Source organism: Callorhinus ursinus, unplaced genomic scaffold (genome assembly GCF_003265705.2).
Source record: "Callorhinus ursinus isolate GAN/ISIS: 27379988/994484 unplaced genomic scaffold, GSC_fseal_2.0 scaffold25, whole genome shotgun sequence".
In the NCBI taxonomy this organism is placed as follows: domain Eukaryota; kingdom Metazoa; phylum Chordata; class Mammalia; order Carnivora; family Otariidae; genus Callorhinus; species Callorhinus ursinus.
This window is the reverse complement of record NW_027397087.1, coordinates 16,439,988-16,461,358: the sequence shown is the minus strand read 5'-3', so window position 1 is coordinate 16,461,358 and position 21,371 is coordinate 16,439,988. Positions and strand designations below refer to the sequence as shown.

General features: G+C 40.7%; 1 protein-coding gene across 3 annotated transcripts in view; it reads left to right on the top strand.

The window, feature by feature from the left end:
• The first annotated feature begins 838 nt into the window (after positions 1 to 838).
• The window catches only part of ATP8B4 (ATPase phospholipid transporting 8B4 (putative)), a 303,343-nt gene continuing 282,810 nt past the window's right edge, over positions 839 to 21,371 (top strand). For 2 of the 3 annotated variants that reach the window (XM_025883647.2, XM_025883642.2), the window contains exon 1: positions 14,156 to 14,260. The gene's annotated coding sequence lies outside the window, so the exon portion shown is untranslated. Of the gene's footprint in view, positions 900 to 14,155; positions 14,261 to 21,371 lie in introns of those variants that run through there. The other variant, XM_025883645.2, reaches the window with a different exon arrangement.

Sequence of the window (21,371 nt, the reverse complement as noted above, 5' to 3'; positions counted from 1 at the left end):
CCTGTAAAGTTTCTGCTGAAAAATCTTCTAATAGTCCTTTGGGGGTTCCCTTGTATGTAATAAGTCATTTTCTCTTGCTGCTTTTAAGGCAACAAGATGTGTGCAAAAGCCCCCCTCCAGGAAATACTGGTACTCTGGAGTAGCAGAGGGAGAGCATCTAGATGGCCCCTGCAGGAAAGGTGGGGGGGGAGGGGGAAGAACAATGACAAAAAATGTCTGGCATTAAAAAAAAAGAAGATGGCACCCATTGGCTAGAGCAAGGCAGAGGTGAAGCATGGGCCAATCAGCAGGCCCTTAGATGCTGCTAAATGAGATGCCTGCCCCTCAGTCTTCTGAAAGCACGAGAGCCTCGTTCACAGCCTCTGCGCTGGGGCAGAGCAGGTGAGTCCGAGGGCGTGGCTATTTAAGAACGTCTCTCAGGTGGTTAGACCCTTGTGTGTTTCCTGGGTCAAGCCCTGGGCCTTTTCAAAGTCAATGTTTTAGGGGCTTGCCTTCCAGGTGCAGGTCTTAAAAGCTGGGGTGTCTGATGTAGGGTTCCCAAGCCCTTCACTCCTCAGGGAGAAGCTCCGGGTTTTGAGAACCCTCCTGATTGTGCCTCACGCTGAGGGGGATGGACTTCCTGGCGAGATTGTGTTCAGCCTCTCCTACCTGCTTTGCTGTGGGGCTTTCTGTTGTCTGCCTGACGAGAAGGGGTCACTCAGTTTGTAGGCTTTCTTCAGAGAAAGTTGTTCTCTATGTAGCTGCATATCCAGTGTGACTGTGGGGGAAGGTGAACCTAGGATCCTCCAACACCGACTGCCATCTTGATTTGGAACCTTCCTCTAAGATCTTTTCCCTCAAAGTTGCCACCTGCCTCACTCTCTGATGGGAATCAAGAGCCGTGGCCCAGCATCATGCCGGTAAGATCTTGGAGGGTCTGGGATCTTTATCTTTCCCCCCAAGTTTGTTGCCTCTTGTTTTCCTTCTCCTTTGTAGTAATCGTTGGTTAACATCCCTTAAAAGGGAAAGGGCTGGTGTGCTTATCTACAGGGACAGCAAAGCAAGGAGAAGAAAAGGTCTTGGGAGGGAGGGGAGAACCACAAGGGTTGGGGTAGGTGGAGGCAGCTTTAAAAAAAAAAAGAGGAACAGAATGAAGTGGGCCCAGGGAGCAGGTGTGGGCAATAGTATTTAAAGGCTCACAGTGGGGTGGGGATATCTGACCCACAGGTGCTTCTGTGGTAGGGTTCTAGAAGGTACTGGTGGCTTTTTGCTCTTTGGAGGACAGTCTAATTGTTTGAGAGAGATCAGTACTTTGTAAAACATTCTCAGTTAGTACTTCACAAAGCTGCCTGCATGTTAGAATCACCTCAGGAACTTTAGTACAGATCCCACAGTCTGTCTCCAGAACTACAGAATCAGAATCTCCAGGAAGGGGCTGCAAATGTCTCTATATTTTGAAAAATTCCCCTTTTGATTCTCTGGCAATTTATTCAGGTGGATATTTAGAAACCACTGCTCTAAACATGTTAAAACTTATGTGTAAATAATTTCCCCCAGAGAACAGGGTGTTATATTTGAAGTTTAGTAATTAGAGTAAATGAAATCATGTTATGACTTTAACACATGATGAATATTGATCTACCATGGCAAATAACATTTACTGAATAATGACATTTATAGCACTTTTAAATCTTCCTACGTGCTTTCTTATCTATATCCTCATAACTACTCCACAAGATAATCAACCAAGGAATATTTAATGAGCTCCTAGTGTTGGTTGGGAACAGTGCTGGGTAGATAGGAAAATTATTATTGCTCCCACATTACACATTAGGAAATGAATTGTAAGTGACTTAACCAATGTCCTAAGGTCAATGGTTAGAAGAGTCAGGAGGTAGGACCTGCAGTGACTCAGCCTGGCTCATCACATACTGGACTTTGCTGCTTGGAAGCTTGTGTGTTTACCTTGCTCTGGTGTGGTCATGGTCATCCTGGGTCATCTCCTGGAGATCAGTTAAGAGTCAGTGTATTCATCTTTCTTACCCCTTTGTTCTCTTTCTGTTGTATTCAAGCTCTCAATTACACAGGAGGAAAAAAAAAAACACCCAAAACTAATTTTTCCAACCAGTTACCGGCTCATCTCATTTCCTCCTAGGCTTTTAGAACAAATGATTTGTAACAATTGACTGCAGCCTCAACTTTCTCTTAGTCTTTATAGTCTCTTTCTTTCCTCTCCTCTTCACCCAGATAACTCTGAGTTAGGTCACACAAATCCCCTGCACAGTTAATCAGAATCTTACTTTCTTCACGTTCCCCACAGCTGCACTCTGCCTGCCCTCCAAACCTCCCATCTTTCTTCAGCCCCTCCTTTTCCTTCCTATTTTCTCAGTTTCTATATTCATCCTGCGCACAAGAACTTTGTTGGGGGGGGTGCTGCCTCTATTCTTATTCAATTCTGCTCTACACACAGTTTCCAATGAAGAATTCTTTTTACCTGGTCACTGTCCAATTCAAAAGGCTGCATAAACTCTTTAAAGCCTGTGCTATGAGGTCTAAATTGTAACTTTTTGATTGTCAGTACCCTCAAATGGTGGTCCTTTCATTCACCGAACTCAGGGCTTGCAACCCTCTCAAGCAACCTTCCCACCCCTGCTAGATGAATAGATTTGACACTTTCTGCCATGACACCCACCTTATGCAGAAGTTCCTTCTTCTTACTTGCTGAGTGATGTCACCCAGCAGCAAACTCCTCTCCTGAAAGCAATGTGGAGATGAGGCATAGCTTTTAGTCTCAGATGGACACAGGTTTAGATATTTCTCCCACTTTTGACAAGCTATGTTACATGGGGAGAGCTACTACCCTCCATTTTCTCATCTTTAAAAAGAGGATATCCCCTCTTTTGCAAGTTTATGGTGAAGATCTGAGATAACTTATGTAACTGGTACAATGACTAGCCCACAGTGGAAACAGATTAAGGCTAGCTACTGCTAGTATTATACCATTAACGCTACACTAAGAGCAACTAGCAGTCATTCCTCTCTCCTGAGTCCCTCCCTGGACAAAGTAGTAATTGGTAATTTTTTTCATGTTTTCCATTTGCATTGTTTTAACATGCATATAATTTGCTTTGTGAATTTTAAAAATGTTTCAGTTCATATTTGTGAATAAATCACGTTCTCGAGTAGACTGTGTTTTAAATGCTCTTCTTTGCCTTTTATTGGAGTTTAGGACAGTTCAGTATATAGTGGATGACTCAGCGTAACTTTGTTTACACTGATAACTCATCATAATATTTTTCTCCACACTGTCTCAGGTCTTGAATTTAGAGGTACTTTGAAGGCCTGTTAGCTCTCTTTAGGTCCCCACACTCAGAACTGGAGCTCTGTTGGTATGAAAAGGGGCCAGACCAGGAGGGGCCAGAAAAGGAGGAGCCAGGACCCAGCAGATAGATACAGCCTGTGAAGGGATGGGACCCTCACCTGGAGGAAGATCCAGCTGCAGGGAGTGGAGAGAGTGGAACTAGGAGGGAGGAAATCAGCATGATTCAGAAGCCTGAGGACATTCAGGGACTGCACTTCATTCCCTGGAGGAGGGGGAATTCCTTGGTAAGAACAAGGTGGAGCCTTGCCCCTGCTCCTGGTCTTCAGTGGCTATGTTCCAGGCGGAGGCTTGCACAAGAGGCTGAGTATGGGAGAGAAAGTTACCTGGCTTCTCAGGTACCTAGAGGTCAGGGAGTGAGACTGAAAGTTCCAACTCTTCACTGGCAACCAGTCCCATCCTTAAATGCTTTCCAAAAGTTGCCTCATTAGCATAAAAAATAACACCTCCATTTCTCTCTCCACTTTGGAAATTCCAAGGGTTTTAGAAGTTCTATGCTAGGTATGAGGATGAAGACAGTTTTTTTTTTTATTATAAATCACAATCTCATGGGTACAAAATTTATTGAGCACCAACAATATGCTAGGCATTGTGCTAGGCACTGGGGATAAAATCCTGAATGAGACAGAGGCAGTCTCTGTTCTCAGGAAGTTGAGTTTTAAGGAGAAGACAGACATTAAACAAAAAACTACAAGTAATTAAAGAGTTACAAGTGTACAGGATGCTGCAGAAATATAAGAGCTCTCAGGCTTAGTTTCAGTAAGATGAAGGAGTGCAGGATCAGAAAAGGACTAGGTTAGTCCTTGGATCTTGTAGGTGGGGCTCACATTGAAGAGCCTATGGGTGGAGGAAGCTGGTGAAGCAGCCCTGGACAGTGGGAAGTTGGTTTTATGTTTCTAGGTACTCTCGGAACCCCTGTGTGATAATCTCTTCCTACTGTTGTATTAGCTTCTCTTTATGAAGCTACCTACTGTGCTTGTCCAGGTTTAATTTCTGTCTATCAAACAGAAAACATCCTGCTATGCAGATAAACTTCCAGACTCAAGATAAAATGTGGTTTCTAACAAAAAAGCTTTATTTAGAACATAGTCAATTAATGAGGTCACTTCCCCTAATATGTGTAGTCTATGATAATCAGTGGATTTCCTCAAGTATAAATTTGAAATTTTGTAAGAAGATGTTTAACAGTGAGAACTACCTAGTACTGGGACTATTAGGTTCAGTCTGATATATCAAAGTCACTCCAAGTCACATATAGAATGGACACATCTAATTACCTTATTTATTCACACAGTTTCCCCCATACCAGCATTTGAGTCCTGTTCATCTGTACTTTGGCTTTTTTTTTTTTTTAAGATTTTATTTATTTGAGAGAGAGTGAGGGTGAGTAAGAATGAGTGTGCAAGCACAAGTGGGGGGAGGGGCAGAGAGGAGGGAGGGAGCGGGAGCGGGAGCAGGAGCATCCCCGCTGAGCAGGGAACCCAGGGAGGGCTCAGTCCCAGGACTCCGGGATCATGACCTGAGCTGAAGGCAGATGTGTAACTGACAGAGCCACCCAGGCACCCCTGTCACTTTGCCTTTAAAAAAAAAAAAAAAAAAGGGAAGGATTTACAATGCAAACAGACTTCTTGGTAGATGAAGGTGATGGTGGCAGTATGGGTGGGTGTAAAAGCAGAAGGAGAAAAGGATAAATAAAAAGTGACTAGAAAGTGATGTTTTTTAATTAAAATCGTTTCTAATTTCTGGTTTGAAGGGATATTGCAGTTAGTGAAATTTGGTCGACTTTACAAGATACACTTTTATTTGATAGTTTGATAGTTCATTCATGGCATTGTGCCTTTTATTTGATAGTTCATTCATATGGCATTGTGCCTTCAATTTCAGTATCTGACACCCTTTTAGGTCCAGGTATAGCTAACTGATGACTGAGTATATTTCATTCAGTTTTATATGTATTTATACATATAAAACTCTGCATCTCTAATCATTTCTAAGTGTACATTCCCAGCAATGGAAGGATTGAATCTCAAGGTATGCATATGTATGAAGTGTTTGATAAACTGCCAGACTGAGCTCTAGAAAGGCTGTGTCAGTCCACCCTCTCTCTACCAATGTATGAGAGAGACTGTCCCAGTGTGGCTTACAGATTGTGGAAGGATGAAAATATGATAGATTCTCTCAGCCGGCTGCTAGAGTGATACTGAGATGATCATTACGGTTGGCAGGCTGTGCTCACAGCTTTTACCAAATATTGTTAATTGAGTTATCAGTGGGACTCTGGTGAAAAAGAAGCTGAGCAGAAAATCTTGAAATCTTGTCACCAGATGTGGTAAAGTAGAAAGATCATTAAAGTGGCAATTAGGAAGCCTGGCTTGTAGAATTAATAAATGTTGGATTCTGTCCACTTCCCTCTTTGACTATCATTTGTGTCTAAGATGGTGTTCCTCCCACCCCTAACCCTGTATATAGCTAAAAGAGTCTGTGTGTCACTTCATAAAAGAAGTGTGGTGAGTATTGTTCATGAGGGCGAGACAGCAGATGCCTCATGGTGAGCAATGACACAAATGAGACTCTTCCTGTGCCCCAGTTGTTATGCATGTCCTGGCAATATGCATTGTTGCCCTCAGAGACAGTGATTCAGATCTTATCCCAAGGGTACATTCAATTTGAGAAGTTTCCAATAACTGCAGGAAAATGTGGCTGGTAGTTAAGATGTTTAAATGTCACTCAGTGATTGATTACTCGTGAGTCATGATGACGCACTATGATGCCCAGCATTTAAAGGACACAGTGGCTCTCCTCAGCCAGTACTGTACAGAAAGATAGACGTGTAACTTGTGATCCCTTGGGATGAGTCCTCCCAGAAAATTCTGGCTAACATAGGGAATCTGGGCATCTCCTAAAATGTTGCTTTTTTTTTTTTAAAGAAAAGTTTACTCATTGATTGGTAAGAGCCAGGGATTTGGGGCAGTGCATTTGTGTAGCCCATTGGCTGGCATGTGATAGGTCCTTCATTAGATGAATGAAATGTAATGAGAGAATGAATGGAAAAGTATTCAGGGAAGATTGACATTTTATCACTGCTAACACATTGCTTGATTCTCTGGCTGTAATAAGTGTGAGAAGCCTCTTGCACAATGCCTGATGCCAGAGAAGAACATCAATATTATAAGTGCTCCAATAAAGTATGAACAAAAGCTGTGGGGATACAGAATTCAGAACCCCAACAAGAAAATTTTTATTGGTTCTTCAGGGGTTAATCCCTGAGCTAAAAAGAAGTACTTTTATTTCTCCTGTCCAATGTTTCAATTATAATAAAATAATATTTAGTGAATAACTTTCCATGTACTAGGCACATATTATTTCATCCTCATGGCTTGATGAGGTAAGTTCTGTTATTATTACCCCCATTTCACAGATGTGACAACTGAGACACATAGGAAATTATCCAGTGGTTTTCAGCTACAGGGTGGTGGAGCCAGGCTTTGTCTACAGGCAAGCTGGACTCCAGAGTCCCTACTCTCACACTAACATGACATGGTTTCTTTAGACACACAGGCCTGTTCTATATTCTCAGTACCATGGCACAAGGATAATTCCCCCAAATGAGACATCTGGTCACCTTCAAAAAAGAGAGGGGAGGAAGTGAACTTGTATCTGCTTACCAATTAAGGACTACCCATTTAGCAAAGGAAACAATAAGGATAAAATATCTTAATCATGGAAAAATCAAACAGCCCTTCCAAACCAACATTTAAGCCACATTTGCTCCAGCCTGGCTTTAGCCCTGTATGGGTGGTAGACTGATTGACCTTTTTCATTTTTCTCCTGGACATTTTGAGATTTTATAGACATACAGAATGCATTTTTGAAGTGTTTTTAATTTGAAGTTTCTGCATAGCGCTCCTCCCTTTATTCCTTGCCATGATAAACATGCCCAGATAGCAAGTTCACAGAAGGTTGTGAGCTTTGAAGTCTTTGAAAATTATATGACGATGTTGTATATGTAATCACGGGTGAGAGCAAGCCAACATCTCCTTGAGTGCCAGACACACAGCCCCTATAAATCCTCAGCTAAGAGCAGAGAGTGGTGGTCCTGTTTACTTAAACTCCAGGATGGCAGGGGCATGGTTATCATCACAGTAATTGACACAATCAGGAGATCCAAACAGATTTGCTGCTACTTGCTGTGCACATTTAAATGCCATGCTTATGTCAATTCAGAAGAAGAAAGTCTCCACACTCAAGGTTGGATTAAAAAAACAAAATAGCTTCACCTTTCGTTGAAATGTACATGAGGGAATTATTAAATGTCTGGGGACTTTACAGTTTATTTGTGGGGAGATAAGGATTTATCAGTGAGAATTTGCACTTTTTTGGAGGCCCTTTGAAGTTACATCTGTGTTCCCATAATTGGGTCAAAAGTTTCCCAGTCCGATACAAGAGGAGCCTAGGACATTTCTCTGTGGTGCTCTGCTCCAGTGGCATCAGTATTTAGTTACAGTTTTATGTATGTCAGGTTTCAATTATGATGAATATGTCTAGGATGTAGACCCCAATTCATTACTTAGCAGAAGTATCTACTTACTGTGTTGCTAGTTGAAGTCCCATGCAGAATTCTTGCACTTGGATATTCAGTTGGTTTGCTCCCCACACTTTTGTAAAATTATACAAGTTGTGACCAGTTTGTTTTAAATTTGAAAGAATGTCTAGGAGCTTAGATAAGTATGCACTGCAAAGGTTACCCAAAGCAATCTTGTTGGACAGATGTGACATGTCAAATGTTCTGGGTGATCAAAGGATTCCCACAAACCACAGTGAAAATGATTCATGGAAACAGGGTTAAAATGAAGGTTTTCTGAAGTGTGACACTATCAAATGATGGTGCAATGATTAGAGATTGCTAGCAATAGGGAAAGACTCTTCAGAATATTGATAGAAAGTAAAATCCAAATGATGAACTCTAGAGTGCCTCCTTGATTGACTTACAAGTTGAGAATTTGTCACACTATTGAATGCAGATGAAACTAAGATAGTTTGGAAATGAATATGTCACTACTATACCTCAGAAAGAGAAAATATAGCTTTCAGATTTCAACCAGCTGAGGGCTGAAGAGTGGGAACATAAAACCTTTAAAACTTTCTCTAAGGTTAGATTTTGAGGTTCTGAGTTAAGACTTAGTCATTGTAGACCTCCTACCTGAACATCAGGCATCTTGAAGGATCTGGTTAATGATGTGTAGGCTTTGTTTTACTGCTGTGAGAGTAAAAATAACTTTACCCTCACATCTGGTGAATCACAGAGCGACTGTTGGACTTGAGATGTTCTCTCCTCCTGCTTGGTGATGTGCTAGCTGAGACTGGTGCAAGGAGCTCACATAGATGACCCAGAACTTGTTTCACCTTTTCTTTCCCAGTTTTTTCAATGTCTCCAACATTCCCCCAGCCATCTGGGCTCAGAACTTGGCATCATCTTTGACTTTTGCCCTCTTGTTTCCCTTCCTGTTGCCAAATGTTATTGATTCTATCTTGGGAATACTTCTTGAATCTGTACTTTGTTCTCCATTCCCAGTGATGTTGACTTAATTTACGTTATTGTTATCAATTGCCAAGATAATTGGCAGAGGCTATAATTTACCTCTAACATATGTTTTTCTTCCTTATTCTCCATTATCTCCTTTTATACAGTTCCTTTTGCAAGATAGACTGATGCATAGCATTAGATGATTCTTGCAGATACTGTTTTTTTGTTGTTGTTGGTTTTTTTTTTTTTTAACTTCTCTGACTGTGCTGCTGCATGCTACTGCTTTCTCACTCCCCGAATGGCTTTCACTCCTTGTTGTTGTATACATAAGGCATACGAGCTCTTCATGGCCCAGTGCAAATGCTTTCTGTTCTTCAAAGCCTGCCCTGATCATGAGCTGCTTTTCTTCTTGCTCTTTTGCCTTTCCCATTACAATTTTATTTTTACCTTTATAGAGGCACTTATCACTGCATAATTTATCATGCTTTATTTCTTCTACTACACTCCAACTTAGTAAGTACTGTTAAGCTATTAGGAGTTCTTACTCATCATTACTTTTATGGGATGTTGGACATTATTAGTCTGAGATTCTTCCAGATGAAGAAGCTGAAACCTGAAGAGGTTAAGTGCCTTGTAAGAGCGTCCAGATGCTCCTCAGAGCCTGGGTAATCTCATCACAGGGGTTGTGTGCTCTTACATTCTGTCTAGGTCCTGGTGTGGGACATTGAGTTGCCACCCTCAGGTATTGGAAGTCCAGACAAGTAGACAGGTGGAGGTTACAGTAAGGCAAGTAATGTGCCATGATGAAGAAGTGCAGCATCTTACAGGATCAGAGGAGATCCAGATTTCTTAGAGTCTCCCACGGGGTTCCCAGGGGAAATGATATAAGGTAAAACCTTAAAGATGTTGCCTTAGTCTATTTGATCTGCTGTTATAAATTACCATAGACTGAGTGGCTTATGAACAAGAGAAATTTATTTCTCAACAGTTCTGGAGGCTGGAAGTCTGAGATCGGGTGCCAGCATGGTTGAGTTCTGGTGATGGCCCTCTCTTCCAGGTTACAGACTGCTGTCATCTCATTAATTCCTTCTGTGGTAGAAAGCAGAGAGGAAGGAAGCTCTCTAGTGAGTCTAAGGGCACTAATCCTGTCAGTAAGGGCCTTATCCTCATGATCTCATTTAATCCTAATTACCTCCAAAGGCCCTACCTCCTAATACCATCTCCTGGAGGGTGTGTGTGTGTGTGTATGTGTGTGTGTGTGTGTGTGGTGGGGGTGGGGAGAAGGTAAGGGTTACAGCATATGAATTTTAGAAGGATACATAGCAGATGTAGAAGATTTAGCTATGTAAATGGGGGTGGGGAAGGGCATGTGGACAGTGTGTACAAATGCTCCAACATGCATGTAATGTATGTAGAGAAGCAAAAAATGTCCAGTCTGGCCAAAGACTGGAGACCTCTTTCTTTGCAGTAAATGAAAATTTTCCTAGACTCTACCCTGTAATTTTAATACTGGCTGTTAATTAAAACTCCCTATTATATTTGTGCTGGGTTCAATAATGTGCCCCCCAAATTCATGTCTACCCAGAATCTTAGAATATAGCCTTATACATAAATAGAATATTTCCAGATGTAATTAAGTTAAAATGAGATACTGGATTAAAGTGGACACTAAATTCAGGGCCTTGTATCTTTATAAGAAAGCCATGTGAAGACACAAAGATACAGAGGAGACACACAAAGAACACCATCTCACATGGAGAGTGTGGAGGGATGCATCGATAAGCCAAAGAATATCAAGGATTGTCAGCAACTCTCAGAAGCTAGAAGAAAGGTATAAAACAGATTCTCCGTGAGTAACTCCGGAAGGACCCAACCTTGCCAATACCTTGATTTCAGACTTTACCATCCTGAACTGTGAGGAAAAAGAACAAGTCTGTTGTTTTAAGCCACCTAGTTTGTAGTAATTTATTGTCACAGTCTTAGCAAACCAATATAGCATTCTTGGTGAGTTTGACTCTTCTAGGTGACAAGAAGGCATACATAGATGCCTTCAGTGATGGAAATGAGTGTGGCAGGTCACAGTTTACTCTATTGCTTATATGCCTTAAAAAAATGGCTGTTTAATTTTTTATAAAGGATCTGTTTTTTTCTCACCCACACAGCCTGATGGGAAAAATAATCTCTAACAAACCTTGAGCTAGGGGCACCTGGGTAGCTAAGTCAGTTAAGCATCCGGCTCTTGGTTTTGGCTCAGGTCATGATCTCAGGGTCATGAGACCGAGCCCCACATCAGGCTCCACATTCAGTGTGGAGTCTGCTTGAGATTCCTTCCCTCTGCCCACCCCCCGTTCTCTCTCTCTGTCTCTCACATGTGCATCACTCTCTCTAAAAATAATAAAAAAAATCTAACATCCCCCACCCCCCACCAAACAAACCTTGAACTAGCTAACTTAGGTATCATAGTCTTTTCAAGTTCAAATAAGCTCCTTTTGATTATTTAGTCTTTTTAGAGCCTTTGGGTGTCCTCCTACCCCTGTTTCTCTCCAAGATGGGAGGCATCTGGGTAAATGGAGGACTCATTTAACTCTGTGACAGGTAGGAGCCTTGTGTCCCTGCCAGGTCTTCTGGTTTCTCTTTGCTCAAGGAGATCTCTTCATCTTGACCTGGGCCTTGCTCTTTGTCAGTCACAAGGAGGCAGGAACACAGCCTCAAGTGTCTGGAGTCACCCTCTTCCTCCACTGCTCTCCTATTGCTTCTAGCCTTGCTGAATTTGATGCCATGGTGGACAAGGGTACCCTTTAGAGCTGGAGGAAAGAGGCCACTAACTTGGGTGCCTCCACATCTTTCTGGATGCTTCTAAGAATAGTTGGCACGCTCTGGAGCTTAGGTCCCAAGGTAGGAAAAACCAGGATTCTGGTGTCTGTATCCATTGTTCTCCCTTTCTCTCTGTCTCTGGCATGACTTAACCCCATGTCTCACTTCCTTTCCTGGGAAGATATTTATGCCCCTTCCCTTTGACAGACTGGATACAAGATGAAACACTAGCTTACCAATAAGGGAAAATCTGAATAACACCTTCCTTACCCAAGGATGCATAAGAATGTGTGAATGCACCAGACATAGCTTTATCATCCACTCAGCCTCTGTGGGTCCCAAGCCTTGAGATTGGAGCATGTTCTACCTAAAGGTGGCTCAGCATTAGTGGGGATGTGTCCAGAACTGGAGTGATGCACACTTTGTAATTGTTCATCTGGAATTAATATTTACTCAAAGAAAGTCTTTAATGGGATCTGTTACTCTCCATTAGATATGGGATACCTCTAGAGGGCAGGATGACTCTGGAGCCACCTGAGACAGTTTTGCCTCCCTCCTGCCATCTTGTGCTTTTGCCTCCTATACCACAGCCCAGGGCAGTCTTCCAGTTTCATAGGAGGGTGGATTTTCTTACAACCTACAGTACAACACAGCTTTAGTACCTTATGCAGGAAAGAATGCATGCTTTCCTCAGAGGTGGTGTGCCCAAGGCAGCACTTGATGCATTCAGAACTCAATTCCTGTCTAACCCTTGCCTGGCCTTTGATCTGCTATGACCTAGTAATTACCTTCACTGATGTACTGAGGTGATGATGAACTCCCTTTTGCCCTGCACATTCATGAATGCTGTAGGATGTGGGTTTGTGACTCACTCCTGACATCTGGAATGGAAACTGAGGTGGTAGTGGAGGGCTGCTATTCTCGTAGGGGGGATGGAGTAGTAGCTGAGGGGAGGAGATAAAAATTATCAGTGATATTTATTCTCATGGACTGTTAGCTTGTGGAACTAACCAGGTCATCCCTATTCATCTCCTATTCATCTCTTAGGATTCAGCTTCAAATCCTGATGTTTTTCTGTGATATCTCCACACCACATAGAAATAAGTATGCCTTCTCCTATAGTTCCAAGGCATATTTGGACAGGGGTACCTCTATTAGAGTTCTTACCATATTGTATCACACATTCATGGTGATGAATGTATGAAATGTTCTAGAGATAGTCCTGATTAGGAGCCTGAACTCCTTTGGTCTTGGACCCTGCCCTTTCCAAATGACATGTAAGGGGTAGGGAGTTTTCACACCTATTGTTGCACAGGACAGTCTAAAGGGTAAAGAGATAAAAGCAAGAACTTCTATAAAGCCTTGTGGCCCTGGTCCTTCCCTCTGTTGAGATGACAGCGTGTTAAGGAGAAAGTGGGGCAGGAGTGAGTGTTAGAAGATCCTGTTTGGCTCCCCCTGTGTCTGGAAGGTTCTGAGACAACAAGAACCACTGGAACCCTGACACTGACGCAGATCATCCTTCTTTCTGGTAGACACCTACTGTTGTCCTAAGGACTTCTTATGATGCCAATCTGTGAAAAAGTGGAGCCCCAAAATATTTCCTGGGCACTTTTTATATGCAAAGAATACACTGTGCCTTCTTGATAGCAAGAGATATCATTTAGGGGAGTGTTTCTCTCACTGGTGCCAACAGTCAGTGCCAGGATCTATTTTTGGCTGTGGAGCATTCGTCATTTGGAAATGAACTGTTAGAATGACTTTTATAACTAGGAATACCAATTGTCTGGCTTGAAGTTAGGCTGTTTGGTTTAGAGCTGGGTCATCTAGTTCTGGAACACATGGTTTAGAAGGAATTTAAAAGGGCAAGTTAAATGCAAATCACCTGGTTTGGGTGCGGTGGCTTGGATGCAAAAAACTTTCTGGATCTCACTGTTCTGCTTTGTGTTTGAACGTTGGGACTGAAAGGGGTATGCAGGAGAGCCTTTATGGGATAATCCAAATTGCTGGAGGGAGCAGGTACCCAGAGGTGACTTTTAGGACCCAGGAATTTAGCTATCTTTTTTCATTTTTGAAATCATACCTGCTTAATTTTAATATAGTGGTAGGTTTATGTTACTTTTAATTTTCTTTTAATTCCTGAAATTTTAACAGGGGAGCAGGAAACTCCTCAATTCCTATGTCTACATCCCTATCCAGGGCTTAATTTCTAAAGAAATGTCTGTCTTCTTGCATTTTCTGATTTTCTTTTTGTTCTTTTTGTGAGTTAGTTGAGTAATAACTAACTCAACTGTGAGTCTTTTCATTAAGGATGGAAAGTCCCACATAGGAAATTGTACCAATGGCAATGGGTTAATCATTTATGTTGACCAATGTAAGGAAACCTCCTTTCTTACACAAAAGCTTAACCAACCAAGAGGAAGTAATGTTGGGGATTGGGGGAGGAGTTGGGTTACCTTCTCTTGGTGAACTTCAGCCAAACACACCACGGAAAGTGCCAGATAGTACATGAAATCAGAAGAGGTTGGAAAACTCTACTTTGTTTCTAGGTATTGAGGACCATGAAGGTATGTATGATTTCAAGGTTTGGTGAAACTGTTTCTGAATGGAAAGTGAGTAGGTTTCAGCCACTGAAGAGAAGAGGGTATAGTGGGCAGGAACATTTTTAGTGTACTTCTCTCACTGGTTAAACCTTGTCCTGGGACAGTGGTTCTTAAATAATCCTCGGGGGTGCAGGAAGGAAATACTAAAACTTCAATTTATCCTGATTGATTTCATCCTTTAAAACTGTCTATTTCTTGTGCTGTTTTATGGTGTATAGAAAGGATATTCCTGGGAACCACTGTCTTAGAAGAGAAGGCAGATGGTGGTATCAAGATGGAAAGAACTGGAGAGGAGGAATTGCTCAGAATTCAGAGGTCTTCCTTCTCTTCTGATAAAAGAAATGTGGTAGCCATTTGGGAAGATTCTGGAGACAGCAGGGAGGACATTGACCTTTGTTGGGCAATGATTGTATTACAGGCTTTGGGTTATATATTTTTCTTGTTGTATCAACACATATATAACTTATACATACACTTATTCTTTTATTAATTTAATATTCATTTAGTGAATATCTCATTTAATCTTCACAAATAGCTTGAGAAGCAGGTTTTAATTTTCCCAATTTTATAACCAGGAAGCTAATGTTTATTTTATTTTTTATTGAAGTATAGTTAACCTATTATATGGTATTAGTTTTAGATGTATAACAGAGATTCAACATTTGTATACATTAAGAAATGATCACCACAATAACTCTAGTTATCATCTGCCACCATACAAAGTTACTACAATATTATTGACTGTATTCCCTATCCTGTACTTTACATTTTCATGACTTATTTATTTTATAACTGGAAGTTTATACCTCTTAATCACCTTCACCTATTTTGTGCATACTCCTCTCCCCCCAGCAACCACCAGTTGGTATTTTGTATTTGAGTCTATTTTGTTTTGCCTGTTCATTTTTGTTTTTTAGATTCCACATTTTCATAAGTGAAATCATACAGTATTTTTCTTTCTCTGATTTATTTCGCTTGTCATAATAACATCTAGGTCTATCCATATTGTTGGAAATGTCAAGATTTTATTCTTTTTTATGGTTGAGTAGTCTTCCATTATTTTACATACATACACAGACACACACACACACACACACACCCCACATCTTTATACATTCATCTATTGATGGATACCTAGGTTGCTCAGGAAGCTAAAGTTTAAAGCAGTTAAGTAATTTGCACAACATTGCATGATTTATACACCTGCAATTCTCATGCTTTAGTGCATAACATACACTCAAGGGCTCCTCTCAAAGAGATGCTTCTTCAGTAGGTTCAAATTGGCCTCTAGTCTGCTCACAGCAGGTGGATTGCTCAAGAAAGTGTTTACAGAATCAGGGAATACTTTGTTCTGGTTTTCTTTTCTTTTTTGTTATATATGTCCAAATCATAATTTTAGGCCAGAGTTACTTCTCTGCCATTCAGGCTGACACTAAGACTTGGTTTGATATTTCAGTCAGCTCAACCTTCCTTTCTTGACATTAAAAGCAAGCAAGCAAGCAAACAAAAAAACCCTGAAACTCTTGTAATGGCTAAATTTCAGGGAATTGATGAAATCTTAATTAGTTCATTTCATTTTGATTAGATTGAATTGACACAAAGGGACTCAATCTGTTTGGTGGTCCTGTTCTCGAAAGAGCCTATATTCCACCTTTTATTGTAGAATTCCCTCATCTGCATGTCTGACTCTTCCCAGCACATGATAAGTGTCTCATGAGCAGGAATCACATTTTGTTCATCTATCTATGTCCCACAAAGTGCCCAGCAAAGTATGTGCACTTGTTGAATGAAAATATTGGATCAGGCATCCTGGTTGCTGTAGGTGGTTTATCTGTTTACTTAAAATGGTAATTTGTTGGCTTTCTTAGCTGCCTTGGCAGAACTAGACTTATTTACATGTTTGGAGAAACATATGCTGTTTATTCTGTTGGGAAAAGCTGCATGACTTCATATTCTTAAGTATAAAAATTTCTGTCTCTTCATTTTGATGAAATATATGCAAGGTTGGAGGATAAGGTAAGAGGGAGAATAAATTGGAAAAACATTTCTCTCAAGTGCTCAGATGTTTAATCAAAATTCCTTTAACAGGGTGCCTGGGTGGCTCAGTCATTAGGCATCTGCCTTCGGCTCAGGTTGTGATCCCAGGGTCGTGGGATCGAGCCCCGCATCGGGCTCCCTGCTCGGTGGGAAGGCTGCTTCTCTGACTCCCCCTGCTTGTGTTCCCTCTCTCACTGTCTCTCCCTCTCTGTCGAAGAATAAAAATAAAATCTTAAAAAAAAATTCCTTTAACATAATTCACTGGATTGTTGTGAGGACAAACTGAGGTGATCATTGAGAAAAATCTCTGGGAACTCTAGATTACAGACAGGGACATTTCTTAAAACTAAGATTTTTAAAGCAAAAGAAGGTTTTTCAAAAACACAGAACTTTTAGTGTTCTGACAATGTAAATGCTACCTAATGAAGATTAAAAATTAAGCCGTGGTCAGGTAATATCATCTAGTGGGAATATATACCATTTACCATTTTAGCTATTTTTAAGTGTACAACTCAGTGACATTAAACACATTCACGGTGCTGTGTAACTATCAGACCACTGTTGATCTCTGGAATGTTTTCATCCCAATCTGAAACTCTGTACCCAGTAAATGCCCTCCCATTTCCCCTCCTCCCAGCCCCTGGCAACCTCTATTCTTTGCCTATGCTAGGTACCTCATATAAGTGGAATTATTAAAATACTTTCCTTTTGTGTCTGGCTTATTTCACTTAGCATAGTGTGTTCAGAGTTTATCCATGTTGCATCATGTATGAGAATTTCATTAAAGATTTTATTTGAGAGGGAGAGAGAGTTCACATGCGTGAGAGTGCTGAGGTGGGGTGGGGGGTAGAGGGAGAAGCAGACTCCCTTTTTAAGGCTGAGTAATATTCCATTGTATCTGTATACCATATTTTATGTATCCCTTTACCCAGTGATGGACATTTGGGTTGTTTTCACCTTTTGGCTATTGTGGATAATGCTGCTATGAATATTGATGTACAAGTATCTGTTTGAGTCTCTGGCTTCAGTTCTTTTGGGTATATATCTACAAGTGGAAAAAAATAGAGCTTTTATTTTTTAAATTTTATTTATTTTTAACCAAAGGAAAGCTAGTATAGCTTTATTGTAACTAGATGAAATTGATTTAAGGCCAAATCAGTACAAAAGATAAAATGGTTATATTTTATAATAAAAAATATTAGACTTTATAATTTTATTTTTATTAAAATTTTTAAATTTATATAATGTATTATCTGTTTCAGGGGTACAGGTCTGTGATTCATCAGTCTTACACAATTCACAGCGCTCACCATAGTACTTACCCTTCCCAATGTCTATCACCCAGCCACCCCATCCCTCCCACCCACCTCCACTCAGCAACACTCAGTTTATTTCCTGAGATTAAGAGTTGCTTGTGGTTTGTCTCCCTCTCTGGTTTCCTCTTGCTTCATTTTTCCCTCCCTTCCCCTGTGATCTTCTGTCTTGTTTCTCAAATTCCTCATATCAGTGAGATCATATGATACTTGTCTTTCTCTGATTGACTTATTTCGCTTAGCATAATACCCTCTAGTTCCATCCACATCATTGCAAATGGCAAGATTTCATTATTTTTGATGGCTGCATAATATTCCTGTGTGTGTGTGTGTATACACACCACATCTTCTTTATCCATTCATCTGTTGATGGACATCTGCTAATAAAGCAGAGCTTTTAAACCCTCCTTTTCCCCTATACTTTTTAGGTTATCCAGAGCAAGTGTATCTCCTCTGTCCATGCTGTAAAGAGTGAGCAGTTGCTTTCTTCATCTTCAGTGTGCTATAGGCCTCCATCCTTTCCCATAGGCTGCTCTTCCTCCTCTGAATCTCATATTTCAAGATGTAGTTACAAAGGAGTCTGAAATCTGACCCTAACCTCTCTATGCCAGTAACAAGGTCTATTCAAATTAGGTCCATCAACTGGCACTACTTTGGGGACTGACAGATTAAGATGAGCTAAGAAAAATTAACTTGAGGGCACATTATAAATGGAAATCTAGTAGAAATGGAAAGTATCATACAGACAAGTATACTTTAGACTTCAGCTTCAGTTCATTTGATAAATTACTATCTTCTGGGTGCTGTTGGTGATGACAGGGAATGAGACAAGAGCTCTGTTTGCAAGCAGCTCCTATTCTGGAGGAAGATGCATACATATTTAGTAAGCAACAAAAACTACACAACAATGCTGTTACTATTCACTGGTTTCTTCAACATCCCTCAAACACCTACTACACACTGTTCTAGGCCCTGGGTGTATATCCAAAGATAAATTCCCTGCTCTCCTAAAGCTGACTTTCTGGTGGAGGGGACTGGGCAATAAACAAGGAAATATACAGTATATTATCTATGTGTTTTCCTATGGAGAAAAATCAAGATAAGGGATGGAGAGGGACAGGGGTGTGTATATTGCTTTAGGTAGGCTGACCAGGTGGGCCTCTCAGAGTTGGTGACATTGAGCACAGATCTGAATGAAGTGAGGGAGTGAGTCAAGGTGACATGTGGGCGATAAGACAGCCTGGCAAAGGAGTAGCAGCACCTACTGTAATGTAATGTTATATTTCAGAGATGGGTAAAGAGCTTTGGGACTTAAAGTAGGGGGCAAATAAATCTGATGCTCTGTGGTTTTAAGTACATAATTCTATGACACCGTAACATCATTTTTTAAGCACCCAAAGATCTATCTGCAAGGGAGCATTTAATGGCAAGATAATTGCATTTTAAAATGAATATTTCAAAATGATATGAAATCTTTACCCCCCTCCTCTGCCCCCCGCCCATGCATGTGTGTGCATTATGAGAGCTTCTGTGCGTGAGGTGAATGTGAGGTAGTCGTTCTGTGGTTTTACTGTGAGTGTGGTAAGCCCTTCTGTCTCACCTTCTTCTTCTATTAGGATTCCTCATCCCATCATTGTTGTTGATTAGGAACAAAGTATGATTAAATCAATTTTGACTAGTTAGTACATGAAAAACTAGAGCATCTTAAATCAATTTAGAACTTTTAGAAGCATTTAACAAGAATATACTGAAGAAGCCAAAGAAAGATATCCCTAGTGTTGAAATTTCAGGGAGAATGACAGGGCTGGTGAATTTTTTTTTCTGGTGTCAGAAACTTTTGGGCAAATGGAACAAAATCACAACACATAGCTCCTTAATGTGGCAGTCTTTTTTTTTTTTTTTTTTTTTTTTTTATAGTGAAGGACTGCCTGCATGGGAGGGAGGGAGAGAGAGCGTGTGCACAAGAAAGAAGAGGTTGCAAAACTGAAGATTCAGTCCTTATAGACCTCATCTCAAATGGAGGGGAGATAGCAGATATTGTAGAGTAAGTGCCAATGGGTGATATCAAGCCTAGTCTCTAGCAGTGTCCAAGAGGGAGGGGCCAGAGATGCTGGGACTCAGAAAACGGTCCTTTATGGACAGGTTTGGAAGTGAGAAGATGAAGGAAAAGGTCTCCCGGGGGGAGAGGATGACCTGGGCAGAGATGCCACTGTGGGGATGTGCGGTTGATGTTTTGGTAAAGGAGAGGGGTCCTGATGGATTAAGACAGAGGATCTGGCTTGGTAGGGTTACCTTTGGAAAGATCAATATAAGGCCAGGAAGAAAAGGAGAGCTCCATGCTTCTTTTATAAGTTGCTTTCTGACTCATTAACTTATCAGGTAATAGGGAGATCATCTCTTGCTCCCTCACTGGTCTGCTGTTAGGGAGGACACCCAGAGATCTTAAGATGCACCCTGTAAACAGAAATATTATCGTCTAAGAACTCCATTTTTATTGGTTGGCATACAAACTCACTGTAAAAAAAATTTAAAGCAGTACTTTTCTAAGAACCAATGAGCTATTTCTCCCAGGGCCCACCAGCCCTTCCACCCCCATACCATTTTTTGGAGGTGACTACTGTTAATTTCTTTCTGCTTATCCTTCCTGATTTTATTCATTCAGTCAACAAATGTTTATTGAATGTCTATTATGGAAACGGGATACAACCACTCTCAAGGAGCTGGTATTTTACTGGGAAGAAGCAGGCAGTCAACAGCAAGCACATTTAAAATATTTTACCAAATGGAATTATCCTATACATACTCTTGTAACTTGCTCTTTTCACTTGACAATATACCTTGGACATCTTTCCATGTCTGTCTAGAGAGGCCTATCTCTTTAATTGGTACTCACTAATATTTATTGAGCATCTGCTGTGCTTCAGGCACTGTCTTAGTCACAGCAATTCTCTATGGTAAGTACTATAATTTTCATCTTATTACAGAGGAAGGACTGAGGCCAAGAGAGGTTTTTCATTTTAAATGTCTTAAAGAAATGATTGTTTCTTTTAGGCTGTTATTGGCTCTTTTTATCATGCAAGAAGAAAGTCATCACTCTCGTTTCAAGAAATCTGCAGTTTCTTGTAACTGGGAGGCTTGGCAGGGAAAGTCCTTCCTTTCTCTCTGATCTGGCTCTCTCTGGAGGTGTGAGGGCTCAGTACCAGGATTTTCCAGGAGAGTGAAGTTGGTATGTGCAGAGGCAACTTGCTCTCATTATAGAGACATGATTAAAATGTATTTGGTTTCCCCATCCCCCACCCCCCTCCCACTGATGGGTATTAAAGAGGGCATGTGTTGTGATGAGAACTGGGTGTTATATGCAACTAATGAATTGTTGAACACTACATCGAAAACTAATGTACTATATGCTGGCTAACTGAACATAATAAAAAAAATAAACGTGGAAAAAAAATTTAAAAATGTATTTGGTTTCACTACTTAACTGCAAATCTGGTGCAACTTCTGGAAAACCCATAAATAGGTTTAGACGTACTTAAGACATAATCTTTTCTTTTAAAAATAGACACAAACCAAAATATTTTGTTTTCATCTAATCCCATCTTAAAAATAAGGACCCCCCCCAAAGTGATTCTGAACTAAAAAGTTTAAATCCATTTCCTAATGTGCATTTTTTGGCATCCTCAAGGGTTAATTGTTTGCTTTACTCTGAGTTGAAATTAAGGACG